Raw genomic sequence first — 11,873 nt, 5'->3', positions numbered from 1 at the left:
ACCGCCAGTTGTTGCCTGGAAGTGCTGTCTGCACAGAGAAAAACACTCGCTCCTGTGTTAGTGGGGTTCAGTAACGCCAGCTGCTCCCCTGCTGTGTGTGTGGCAAAAACCAAAGTCTGCTCCTCCTGCTTTCCCTGGGCTTCAACACCACCAGTTGTTGCCCAGAAGTGCTGTCTGCACAGTCAACAGTTGCTCCTCTGTTATTGGGGTTCAGTAACGCCAGCTGTTCCTCTGCTGTGTGTGCAGCAAAAACTAAAGTCTGCTCCTCCTGCTTTCCCTGGGCTTCAACACCGCCAGTTGTTGCCCAGAAGTGCTGCCTGCACAGTCAACACTTGCTGCCGTGTTATTGGGGTTCAGTAACACCAGCTGCTCCCCTGCTGTTTGTGCAGCAAAAACTAAATCTGCTCCTCCTGCTTTCCCTGGGCTTCAACACCGCCAGTTGTTGCCCGGAAGTGCTGTCTGCACAGAGAAAAACACTCGCTCCTGTGTTAGTGGGGTTCAGTAACGACAGCTGCTCCCCTGCTGAGTAGCCAGTAATGTGTCCTGCGACCGCCACGCTGACACTACAACTGAAATTAAAGGGAACCTGTCCCCTCCCCCCAGACGGTTGTATCTGAAAAAGTCACCTTGTGCAGCAGTAATGGTGCAAAAGGAAAAGGTGGCTTTTTTAGTTATGCACCTTGCACACGCTGGACTTAACACTTATAAAGTGTGTCCCCTCACACCGTGAAAACGGCCCGGAGGTGGAACTTTCCTTTCTAATGAAACGCAACGCAGCTGTCAATCCTACCCCCTTGGCATCAGGCGCCGCCTCCTCAGCGTTGTTTGAATCTGTCCCGTAGCCTGCGCTGTTATGTTCAACCTTGGCCATGCGCAGTTAGCGCTGCCTATCTTCTGACATCATTTGGTGTCAGGCGGACTGTGCCTGTGCGGCCCGAGATCCCGCCTCGCAGTGTCTTCTGATTTAAAACTTTGCACAAGAAAGGGGAAGAATGCAGCACTCACCCAGGTTGCGAAGGGAATATCTTTAATCTGTCTTTAATCCATGTACAGACTTTTCATAAAAGACAAGCGGAGACAACGAGGGTGCAGGGAGAGTGAGCTGGACGACGGCTGTTTCGCAAAATTAGTGCTTCCACGGGTCTTGGACTTCTGTGCTCCGTCAGCTGATCTCTAAAAGCATGCCATGGCCGTGACGCCATACAGTCTGAAGAGGCCGGAAGGATGTGAGTGAGAGGCGAAGATATGCACTGTGCATGCCCATGAATCCCAGGCCCGCAGTGTGATTAAATCAGAAGACACTGCGAGGCGGGATCTCGGGCAGCGCGGCCGCACAGGCGCAGTCAGTCTAACACCAAATGTTGTCAGAAGACCGGCAGCGTTAACTGCGCATGGCCAAGGTTCAACATAACAGTGCAGACTCCGGGACAGATTCAAACAACGCTGAAGAGGTGGCAAATGGCGCATGGCCAAGGTTGAACATAACAGCGCAGGCAACGGGACAGATTCAAACAACACTGAGGAAGCGGCGCCCTGCGCCAAGGGGGTAGGAATGACGGCTGTGCTGCGTCCCATTGCAAAGGAAAGTCCCACCTTCAGGACAGTTTCACGGTATCAGGGGACACATTTTAGAAGTGTTTAGTTCTGCATTTGCATGGAGCATAATTAAAAGAACCACCTTTTCCTTGTGCATCATTATTGCTGCACAAGGTGGCTCTTTCAGTTTCAAATGCCAGGGAGGGTTAAAGGTTCCCTTTCAACTTGCTCCAATTAGGCTTTGGCCTACACTCTGCTTCTCCTGCATTCCTTGGGCTCCAATACCGCCAGTTGCTGCTCGGAAGTGCTGGCTGCACAGAGAAAAACACTCGCTCATGTGTCTGTGGGGTTCAGTAACGCCAGCTGCTCCCCTGCTGTGTAACCGGCAATGTGTCCTGCGACCGCCACGCTGACACAACAACAGACATTAAACTGCCTCCAGTGCAGGCCTCGGTCTACACTCTGCTCCTCCTGGATTCCCTGGGCTCCAATACCGCCAGTTGGTGCTCAGAAGTGCTGGCTGCACAGAGAAAAATACTCGCTCATGTGTCTGTGGGGTTCAGTAACGCCAGCTGCTCCCCTGCTGTGTAACCGGCAATGTGTCCTGCGACCGCCACGCTGACACAACAACAGACATTAAACTGCCTCCAGTGCAGGCCTCGGCCTACACTCTGCTCCTCCTGGATTCCCTTGGCTCTAATACCGCCAGTTGGTGCTCGGAAGTGCTGGCTGCACAGAGAAAAACTCTCACTCATGTGTCAGTGGGGCCCAGTAATGCCAGCTGTTCCCTTGCTGTGTGGCCAGCAAACTGTCTTGCGACCACCACACAGACACAACAACAGATATTAAACTGCCTCCAGTGCAGGCCTCGGCCTACACTCTGCTTCTCCTGGATTCCCTGGGCTCCAATACCGCCATTTGGTGCTCGGAAGTGCTGGCTTCACAGAGAAAAACATTCGCCACTGTGTCAGTGGGGTTCAGTAATGTCAGCTGTTCCCCTGCTGTGTAGCAGGCAATGTGTCCTGCGACTGCCACGCAGACACAACAACAGATATTAAACTGCCTCCAGTGCAGGCCTCGGCCTACACTCTGCTCCTCCTAGATTCCCTGGGCTCTAACATCACCAGTTGGTGCTCAGAAGTGCTGGCTGCACAGAGAAAAACACTCGCTCATGTGTCAGTGGGGTTCAGTAACGCCAGCTGTTCCCTTGCTGCGTGGCCGGCAATGTATGCTGCGACCGCCATGCAGACACAACAACAGATATTAAACTGCCTCCAGTGCAGGCCTCGGCCTACACTCTGCTCCTCCTAGATTCCCTGGGCTCTAACACTGCCAGTTGGTGCTCAGAAGTGCTGGCTGCACAGAGAAAAACCACTTGCTCATGTGTCAGTGGGGTTCAGTTACGTCAGCTGTTCCCCTGCTGTTTAGCCGGCATTGTGTCCTGCGACCACCACGCTGACACAACAACAGATATTAAAGGGAACCTGTCCCCCCTAATGCATTTGTAACTAAAAGAGCCACCTTGTGCAGCACAAATGCTGCACAATGAAAAGGTGCCTCTTTCCATTATGCTCCTTGCACACACTGAAGTTAACACTTATAAAATGTGTCCCCTCATACCCTGAAACCGTCTCGAAGGCTGGACTTTCCTTCTTAATGAGATGCAGCACAGCGGTTATTCACACCCCCTTGGCGCTGTGCGCCGCCTCAGCATTGTTTGAATCTGTCCCGGAGCCTGTGCTGTTATGTTGTCCCTTGGCCCTGCGCAGTTAGCGCTGCTCGTCTTCAGACATCATTTGTTGTCAGGCTGGCTGCGCGAGTGCGGCCGCCCTGACTGAGATCACGCCCCACAATGTCTTCAGATTTATTGACACTGCAGGGCTTGTGATTCATGGGCATGCACAGTGCATATCTTCGCCTCTTACTCATCTCCTTCCGCCTTCTCCTGACTGTGCCACATCACGGCCATGGCATGCAATTTGGGATCAGTTGGCATGGCACAGTCTGAAGAAGGCAGAAGGAGATGAGTGAGAGGCGAAGATATGCACTGCAGATGCCCATGAATCCCAGGCCCGCAGTGTCTTCAGATTTATTCACACTGTGGTCCTGTGATTCATGGGCATGCGCAGTGCATTTCTTCGCCTCTCACTCATCTCCTTCTGCCTTCTTCTGACTGTGCCACGTCACGGCCGTGGCATGCAATTTGGGATCAGCTGGCGCGGCACAGTCTGAAGAAAGCAGCAGGAGATGAGTGAGAGGCGAAGATATGCACTGCAGATGCCCGTGAATCCCAGGCCCGCAGTGTCAATAAATCAGAAGACACGGCGGGGCGGGATCTCTGGCAGGGCAGTCGCACAAATGCAGCCAGCCTGACAACAAATGGTGTCTGAAGATGGGCAGCGCTAACTGCGCATGGGCAAGGGATAACATAACAGTGCAGGCTCTGGGACAGATTCAAACAATGCTGAGGAGGCAGCGCATGGCGTCAAGGGGGTGTGAATGACAGCTGTGCTTCGTCTCATTAAGAAGGAAAGTCCCGCCTCCGGGATGATTTCCTGGATTCCTTGGGCTCCAACACCGCCAGTTGCTGCTCTGAAGTGTCTTTGTCATGGGTAGTCCCTCCTGCCCATCCTGGTTCCAGTACCGTCAGCTGGTTTCGGGCAGAGCCTTTGGCTTAGGTGCCTTCTTCTGGGTATCCAAGTTCCACCAACGTCAGGTGGTCCTTGTTAGTGCTTTCTGGCAAGGGTACCTCCTGCTTAGTAACCGGGTTCCAGTACCGTCAGCTGGTCCTCGGTAGTTCCATTGGCTCTTGTACCTTCGGCTAGCCATCCGGGTTCCAGTACCGTCAGCTGGTTCTCGGCAGTGTCTTTTGCTCTTGTACCTTCTGCTCCCCATCCTGGTTCCAGTACCGTCAGCTGGTTCCGGGCAGAGCCTTTGGCTTAGGTGCCTCCTTCTCGGTGTCCGCGTTCCACCAATGTCAGGTGGTCTTTGGTAGTGCTTTCTGGCAAGGGTACCTCCTGCTTAGTAACCGGGTTCCAGTACCGTCAGCTGGTCCTCGGTAGTTCCATTGGCTCTTGTACCTTCGGCTAGCCATCTGGGTTCCAGTACCATCAACTGGTTCTCGGCAGTGTCTTTTGCTCTTGTACCTTCTGCTCCCCATCCTGGTTCCAGTACCATCAGCTGGTTCCAGGCACAGCCTTTGGCTTAGGTGCCTCCTTCTGGGTGTCCGAGTTCCACCAACGTCAGGTGGTCTTTGGTAGTGCTTTCTGGCAAGGGTACCTCCTCCTTAGTAACTGGGTTCCAGTAATGTCAGCTGGTCCTTGGTAGTTCCATTGGCTCTGTACCTTCGGCTAGCCATCAGGGTTCCAGTACCGTCTGCTGGTTCTCGGCAGTGTTTTTTGCTCTTGTACCTTCTGCTACATTTCCAAGTTCAAGACACTAAAGATGATGACCCTGAAGACCGAGAAGCAGAAGAACAAGAAGCTGCAGAACAAAAAGCAAAAGAACATTAAGCATAAGACTAAAAATCAGAGCCAAAGATATTATCTAAATTATAAGCAGAAGAAGACTAAGCAGTGTATGGGGGTGAGTCCGTTCCTCCTCGTGGTGCCCCTGGAAAAAACCTGCTGCTGCAGGCCAAACTGAACGCGGACAAATCCTGTTGTAAATCTTTTGTGACAGGCAGAACAGAAGGTGTAATCTTCAAACTTTTATAGATAACAACTACAGGAAGGCCTGGCTGTCACAAATAAGAATATGATGAACAAGAAGAATATGAAGATGAAGAAGTTGATTATGACATAACAGACTGTATTTTTTTTTTGGGGGGGGGTGAATTTTTTGAAAAAAGAAAAAAAACTGAAAATTGCAACTAGGTACAGTTAGGTCCATATATATTTGGACAGAGACAACATTTTCCTAATTTTGGTTATAGACAGTACCACAATGAATTTTAAACAAAACAATTCAGATGCAGTTGAAGTTCAGACTTTCAGCTTTCATTTGAGGGTATCCACATTAAAATTGGATGAAGGGTTTAGGAGTTTAAGCTCCTTAACATGTGCCACCCCTGTTTTTAAAGGGACCAAAAGTAATTGGACAGATTCAATAATTATAAATAAAATGTTCATTTTTAGTACTTGGTTGAAAACCCTTTGTTGGTAATGACTGCCTGAAGTCTTGAAATCATGGACATCACCAGACGCTGTGTTTCCTCCTTTTTGATGCTCTGCCAGGCCTTCACTGCGGTGGCTTTCAGTTGCTGTTTGTTTGTGGGCCTTTCTGTCTGAAGTTTAGTCTTTAACAAGTGAAATGCATGCTCAATTGGGTTGAGATCAGATAACGGACTTGGCCATTCAAGAATATTCCACTTCTTTGCTTTAATAAACTCCTGGGTTGCTTTGGCTTTTTGTTTTGGGTCATTGTCCATCTGTAGTATGAAACGACGACCAATCAGTTTGGCTGCATTTGGCTGGATCTGAGCACACAGTATGGCTCTGAATACCTCAGAATTAATTCGGCTGCTCCTGTCCTGTGTCACATCATCAATAAACACTAGTGACCCAGTGCCACAGGCAGCCATGCATGCCCAAGCCATCGCACTGCCTCCGCTGTGTTTTATAGATGATGTGGTATGCTTTGGATCTTGAGCTGTACCACGCCTTCGCCATACTGTTCTCTTTCCATCATTCTGGTAGAGGTTGATCTTGGGTTCACCTGTCCAAAGAATGTTCTTCCAGAACTGTGCTGGCTTTTTTAGATGTTTTCTAGCAAAGTCCAGTCTAGCCTTTTCATTCTTGATGCTTATGAGTGGCTTGCACCGTGCAGTGAACCCTCTGTATTTACTTTCATGCAGTCTTCTCTTTATGGTAGATTTGGATATTGATACGCCTACCTCCTGGAGAGTGTTGTTCACTTGGTTGGCTGTTGTGAATGGGTTTCTCTTCACCATGGAGATTATTCTGCGATCATCCAACACTGTTGTCTTCCGTGGGGGCCCAGGTCTTTTTGCATTGATGAGTTCACTAGTGCTTTCTTTCTTTCTCAGGATGTACCAAATTGTAGATTTTGCCACTCCTAATATTGTAGCAATTTCTCGGATGGGTTTTTTCTGTTTTCGCAGCTTAAGGATGGCTTGTTTCACCTATATGGAGAGCTCCTTTGACCTCATGTTTACTTCACAGCAAAACCTTCCAAATGCAAGCACCACACCTCAAATCAACTCCAGGCCTTTTATCTGCTTAATTGAGAATGACATAACGAAGGCATTGCCCACATCTGTCCATGCAATAGCCTTGGAGTCAATTGTCCAATTACTTTTGGTCCCTTTAAAAACAGGGTGGCACATGTTAAGGAGCTGAAACTCCTAAACCCTTCATCCAATTTTAATGTGGATACCCTCAAATGAAAGCTGAAAGTCTGAACTTCAACTGCATCTGAATTGTTTTGTTTAAAATTCATTGTGGTAATGTCTATAACAAAAATTAGAAAAATGTTGTCTCTGTCCAAATATATATGGACCTAACTGTATATAGTAAATAAGCAGCAGCAGCAGCAGACAGTTATGGAGCTTTGGGAGGGATGCACTGGGAGCTATGTACACGCATACAGTGCCTGCAGGCCTTGCACTGATGTGGATATGCTGTGCCCTGCCTACCTAGCGCTGTAATCTCGGGACTCACAAATTAGCCCTAAAAAGGACTGTTGGTTTCTCAGGAGTTGTGGATTTAACAGTTGCAGACCTACACTAACTCTAAAAACCACAATTCTGACCCTATCTCGGCAGCAGCTCGCTCTCCCTACTCTCACTGAATCCAGAGCTGAATGCGACAAGCAGGGCAGCGCCAGGTCTCTTATACTCGGGATGATGCTGTGCAGCGAAGCCAATCACTGCACGACCACAACAAAGATGGCTGCGGCGTTTCATGGCCTGGCAAACAATCCCTGCAGCGTGATTGGGTCTCTAAAGTCCACCCACAATGCTGGGTGGAGACACCAGTTAATCCCGGAAATGCTCAGTGCTCGCCGAGTACACCGATAAACACTCATACTCGGGCAAGTAACGAGTAGTGGCGAGCACGTTCACTCACCACTAGTAAGCAGACATCCGTCGCTTTCACCCTCCGGTCTAGCTCGGGTTGCATTGGCGGCCGCCTGCGGATCTCTTTGTTGCACCTCCACCATGCTGAACCGCAGTTGGACTTGTATGAATTATATACTAGGTCCTGGAAAATAAATAGTTCAGAACATCGTTCTGGATGTTTCTGTCCCATAATGCAGCCTAGAACTGCGAATGCCTGAAGCCAGTTGTTCATCGTTTGCGCTATTTTCGGTCTACTTCTTTCGTATCCTGTCCTCCTCTCTTTATCTACGTACTGTTGGTCTGCTGATAATAGCGACCATATATCCACGTAGTTGTTATCCCGAATTTTCTGCTTTATCTCTAGGTCTACGTGTGTACCTAGTGGGCTAATTCCACAAAAAAATGCATCTTTATGAAGGCTAGCTGATTGGTTTGTCCTTGCGTCAGCTGATCCGGCATGGCGAGTCAACTGGTGGACTAGCGCCCTGATGGTAGACGACAAATCACTCTCTCCCGTGTTGTGTAAGGCGTGGTGCTCGCTGAGTTTGAAACACTTACCGCTGTCAGATGCCAGCCGATTGTCTCCTGGAGTGGAGGGGCTCTGGCCTTCAGCCGTAGCGATCACTTGACATTGGCAGGAAGCCCAGGGAAGTGGAGACAGAGCCCTTTGGCAGGTAGCCAATGGTGCAGCACGTGGTTGTTGGAGACAGCCGTGTGCCTGGGCGGGAGTAACTATATATTATTATTATTTATTTATTTATATAGCACCATTAATTCCATGGTGCTCTACATGAAAAAGGGGTTACATACAGAGGTATAGATATCGTTTTCAGTAAACAAGTTTATAATGACAGACTGGTACAGAGGGGAGAGGACCCTGTCCTTGCGGACTTACATTCCATGGGATAGTGGGGAAGAGGCAGAAGGTAGGGGCGAGGCAGCAGCTCTGGCGATGGCAAGGCGGCGGCTCTGGCGATGGGGAGGCGGCAGAATGGTTATTGCAGGCTGAAGGCTTTCTTGAAGAGATGGGTTTTCAGGTTCCGTCTGAAGGAGCCGAGGGTGGTGGATAGTCGGACGTGTTGAGGCATGGAATTCCAGAGGATGGGGGATATTCGGGAGAAATCTTGAAGGTGGTTGTGTGAGGAAAGAATAAGTGTAGAGGAGAGTAGGAGGTCTTGGGAGGATCGGAGATTACGTGAGGGAAGATATTGGGAGATTAGTTCAGAGATATAGGGAGGGGACAGGTTGTGGATGGCTTTGTAGATCAGTGTTAGTAGTTTGAACTGGATTCGTTGGAGAATTGGGAGGCAGTGGAGGGATTTGCAGAGGGGAGAAGCAGGGGAGTAGCGAGGAGAGAGGTGGATTAGCCGGGCAGCAGAGTTGAGGACAGACTGGAGTGGTGCAAGAGAGTTAGCGGGGAGGCCACAGAGGAGGGTGTTGCATTAGTCAAGGCAGGAGATGATGAGGGCATGCACAAGTGTTTTGGTAGATTGTGGGCGGAGGAAGGAATGGATTCTGGCAATATTTTTAAGTTGGAGGCGACAGGAGGTGGCAAGTGTTTGGACGTGCGGTTTGAAGGACAGGTCAGAGTCGAGAGGTTGGGGTCGTGGAACAGTTATGGTTTGCCTTGTTTGTTCGATCTTGTTTTTGAAGTAGGTGGCAAAGTCCTCGGAAGAGATAAGGGGAGTTGGAGGTGGCAGTGGTGGGCGGAGGAGGGAGGTAAATGTGTTGAATAGTTGTTTTGGGTTGTAGGATAGTGAAGATACAAGGTTAGTGAAATAGGTCTGTTTAGCGGAGGTGGGGGCTAATTTGACGTCAAATGTAGCTTGTTTGAAAGCAGTGAAGTTGTCTGGCAGGCGTGTTTTCTTCCAACGCTGCTCCGCAACCCTGGATGCTTTTTGAATTTTTTGTGTGATTGTTATGCCAAGGTTGCCTATTGGTTCATCGCACTGTGCCATGCATGAGAGGGGCAACTGAGTCTATGGCTGATGTGAGAGTGGAGTTATAGAAAGCGGTGGCGCTGTCCGTGTCGTGCAGTGAAGATATGGAGGACTGGGGTAGGAGAGAGTCTGAGAGTCTGTGAATGTCTAGATGTGCGAGGTTTCTGCGAGGATGTGGTAATGGCTGGACATGGGGGGCAGGTGAGGAGAACAAGGATGAGAAGGTGAGTAGATGGTGGTCAGATAGGGGGAAGGGAGAGGTTGTGAGATTAGATAAGGAACAGAGGCGGGTGAAGATGAGGTCTAGCGTATGTCCGTCTGTGTGGGTGGCTGTGGAGGACCACTGAGTGAGTCCAAAGGATGAAGTAAGGGCCAGTAGCTTGGAGGCTGCTGGCTGGCGGTGTCAGTAGGAATATTAAAGTCACCCATGATGATGGTGGGGATGTCAGCAGAGAGAAAGTGAAGGAGCCAGGTGGAGAATTGGTCGATGAAGGCAGTGGCTGAGCCCGGTGGTCGGTATATGACAGCCATTTGGAGATTGGAGGGAGCGTAGATACGAACAGAGTGAACCTCGAAAGAAGGGAGGATAAGGGAGGGTGGGGGTTGGATAGGGTTGAAGGAGCAGTTTTTAGAAAGAAGGATACCCACTCCTCCACCATGTCTGTTGCCAGAGCGAGGAGTGTGGGTAAATTGTAGGCCACCGTAGCTCAGTGCTGCAAGCGAGGCCGTGTCAGGGGGCGTCAGCAAGGTCTCAGTGAGGGCCAGGAAGGAAAGGTTGTGGGAAGTGAAGAGATCATGGACCATGTGGAGCTTGTTGCAGACAGAGCGGGCATTCCAAAGTGCCCCAGAGAGGGAAAGCAGGGGGGTGGGGGTCAGTGGCACAGATTTTAAGTGTGAGGGGTTGCGATAGTTTCTTATAGTGTGAGAAGGATAGGGGTGAGGATTAGTGATGAATGAGGCGGGGGGGCAGGATTGGGGGATGTGTCACCAGCAGTGAGAATAAGCAGAGAAAGAAGAAGGTGGGTGAAGGAGAGTGATTGGCTTATATTATATTTTGGTGGTAGAGGTCTGAGGTTAGAGAGCAGGTCAGCAGATGAAGCGAGGTGGGGGGGTAAGTGGGGGAGATAGTTATGTGGTTTGAGGGTGCAATAGTATGGGGTTAGTGGAGGAGAGTGAGGATTAGTGGAGAAAAAACAGTGGGGGAAATGTGAGCCTGGTTAAAGAGCAGGGGAGAAAAGAAAGGCAAGTAAATTCACAAGACAGTGATGAGTCTTACCGTCTGGCCGATTTCTGGACTATTTCTGGTATATTTCAGATTTCACACTTAAAATATGTCACTTGAAATTATGTCACATCTGACTCAAGTCAGATCTGACCCACTGCATGCAACTTATACCATTCAAATGACCAAGAAATGAAGCCAGGTGAAAGAGGGAGGGGGGGAAGGAGATGGAGAATAGTCCACAGCAGGGGACAATTAACAGATTCCAGTTAATACAACATTTGACTACAAAAGATGAAGACAGTAACTCCACCACTTCCCATTGTTGCGGTGCTTTGTATATGGCCGGTAGCCAGGGGAGGTGAGGGTGAGTATCAACTGCCGGCAGCCACGGATGGGGCGCGTGACAGCGTAGGCTCATTGTGCGCCCGAGCGGTTACCGCAGATGTTGACGCTCTGGCCCTGGTATGGTTAACGGTTGGCCTCAGGGGGTGTAGATGTTACCCCCTTTTCACATTGATGGATCTTGGAGGTGACCACCGTCTTCTATGGTACCGCCTTTCTTGCCTCTCGGAGCCCTTGGACCATCCAGATGTGGAAGGGGAGTGCCATCTAGTGGACCGAGACCTGTGGTGGCACCTATGAGAGCTGCGTCTGCGACGATGTGGGGAATAGTGAGAATGTCGGGAGTCTTCATAGGAGGATGGGGACGGTCTACGGCGTATATGCCTGCAACTGTCGTGGTTAGAGTATGTGTCGGGGTAGTTATTTCAGGACTAAAGGGGGGATTGTGTTGGCTGTGGGATGTGACTGGGGGTGTGGGGCATGATGACGGCATTGGCACTAAAGCGGCAAGACCAGCCACAGGGGATGTGCCAGAGGGGACTGGGGAGGGTGTAATAAAAAGGAAACCAATTTGTCTCTGAGTGTTTGGGGGTGTTGGCAGTGCACTATTGATTATTGGCATGTTAGTGTTGCGTGTGACCATGTGCGTGTTTTTTTCATACTGTAATGGTTGTGGAGCACGCTGGTCGGTCTGGTAGGACCAGTCTGTGTGCTCTGCGACCATGTGGAAGGGTGAACGACCTGACTC

Source organism: Ranitomeya imitator, chromosome 5 (genome assembly GCF_032444005.1).
Source record: "Ranitomeya imitator isolate aRanImi1 chromosome 5, aRanImi1.pri, whole genome shotgun sequence".
In the NCBI taxonomy this organism is placed as follows: domain Eukaryota; kingdom Metazoa; phylum Chordata; class Amphibia; order Anura; family Dendrobatidae; genus Ranitomeya; species Ranitomeya imitator.
The sequence above is the reverse complement of the archived record's forward strand: the minus strand, read 5'-3'. Positions refer to the sequence as shown.